The sequence below is a fragment of the Pygoscelis adeliae genome, unplaced genomic scaffold (genome assembly GCF_000699105.1).
Source record: "Pygoscelis adeliae isolate BGI_AS28 unplaced genomic scaffold, ASM69910v1 Scaffold24, whole genome shotgun sequence".
Classification (NCBI taxonomy): domain Eukaryota; kingdom Metazoa; phylum Chordata; class Aves; order Sphenisciformes; family Spheniscidae; genus Pygoscelis; species Pygoscelis adeliae.
The window spans coordinates 4,912,637-4,914,763 of record NW_008824806.1 but is presented as its reverse complement, the minus strand read 5'-3'; positions in this window follow the sequence as shown (position 1 = coordinate 4,914,763).

Below are 2,127 nucleotides of genomic sequence, written 5' to 3'. Positions count from 1 at the left end.
AAGTCCAGCTCCAAAATATTATTTTTCCTCCTTTAATTTTTTTCTTGAGACCAGTTTTCTTCTGCCTAAAAGATATTTTTCAGTGGAATTTTCTTTTATGCACCTATTACTCAAGGGTTGAATGTAGAAATGGTCAGAAACTGAAAATTGCTTAGGTTCCAGTTCATTATCAAATCTACAGAAACTCTACGGTACAAAATACCACAAGACCAGAACTAAGTGAAAAAAAAAAAATTTTTGCCTTAATGACAGAACAGTGAAGATTGTGCAAGTTTGATACAGTACAGTTCAACTTGGTTTTCTTAAAAAAAGTTTGAACACTTTTTCTAAGTATAGTTTTCTGGAGATTTCTCATGTACAGTTGCAACGCTTCAATTAGTCAGGAGAAAAAGCTCACGCATGGTGACTGAGCCTTGATTCCAAGAGTTACGGAAAGAGATACAAAAGCATACAATACAGGGAAATGTTAGGTGTGTTTGTGAAAGATGAAATTGAGAGGAAGATGGCCTCCCTAACTGGTATCTTAAGGCAAAGCTAGAAGACAGGGCATGTTCTTTGTAGTGTGTTCTGTTATACTAGAGAGAGGGCAGAAGAGGAGAAAGTACCTACAACTTTTTTTTTTTTTAGTCAGATTTTAGGTAAAGGACAATATTTAAAGTGTATCTAATTGTACAAATAGGCAAATAAAGCACAATCAAAATGTCCTCCCAATATAGGAAAATAATCACGATGCCTGCTAGAAATGTGAAGTTATGTATTAACCAAGACAGAAAGTTGGCAGTTTTAAGACAAGGACACTACTCAGATTGCAAGGACACTACCTGTACTGCAGATACAAACAATATCCTGCTAAGTGGAGACACATAACCAGCTTTCAATTCCAAGGACACTACTGAAGCCTCCATCTCTACATAATTTTCAGTTAAGCTTTTATAAAGCTCAGAAATTTTCAGCAAAGCAGGTGGGTTTCTTGCAAATCGAAGAGCCTGCAGAATTCTGACCATAATCTCTTCTTCTCCCTTTGTTGGCAAGTATGTCACAATAAACATGGTATATATTAACTTACTGAGCAATTCCTCCAGGCTGACACCAAATCTTCTCTATACTACATAAAACACTAATATATTTTCAAGGTTACTTTAATAATGATCAGGAAGTTGCAGAAACACTATTAAACCTATAACTCAGGATACCTCTGGAGCATTCAGTATGTATTCAACCTACCTAAAAATAACTCAGATGTAAAAAGCTCCCAGCAGTTATCCTTATCTTGATAGCTAAAAGAAACTTAGCTGGGAGCATATTAGTAGTTAAATATGCTAGACAAACAGCATTAAAAAGAAAAAAATCTATCCACAAAATTTGCAATTGTGAGAACTGCAAGAATGACATACAGGAGTGACACATATAAAGAGAATTACATAGCAGTTTATGGTACTCTTCATTGCAGCATGTGGCCATCTCATTTCCTCCGAAACAGCGTGGCATCACTGCAGTCAATGAGCTACAGTAACTGCCAGTACAACTCTCCCCAAGTTCAAGTAAATAGTCAACGAAAAGAAGCTGTGTGAACCTTTGAAGTGCTTACATTAATTATCAAATAAGATATCCATTCTATTACTATGTTGATTAACAAAAAAAACCACAAACCCTGTGAAGTACTTAATAATAAAAGCATTTAATTTCTTTTCTGTGTGGTTTGCAAGTGTCCATCTTTAAAAGACTAGAGCTTTTGCAGTTTATTCTGCAGTTGTCACTAATATTCTACACATACAAGTCACTAAACATAATTCTTGGGGTTTTAACCACTATCTGTGGAGAACACCATCACCCTTTTACCAAGTATGCTGCAGTATTAGCATATCTCTGATATATCTTACTTATTAAAAATATAGTAATATTTTCCAAAACCAATAAAGCTTCAGAGACTCCACTGTAAGTTTAAGAGGGGGAGAGGAGACAGAATGAGAGATGCAGAAGTTCAGCAACTGCTTCCATGATACACCAACTCTAAATAGCAAATCTCAGAACCAGCATGATGTCCAGCTCTTTGTTTCAACAGGACTGGCCTCCTTCTGTTTAACACTGCAATCCATGCAAATACAATGCTGCAGTGCAGTGATGCAA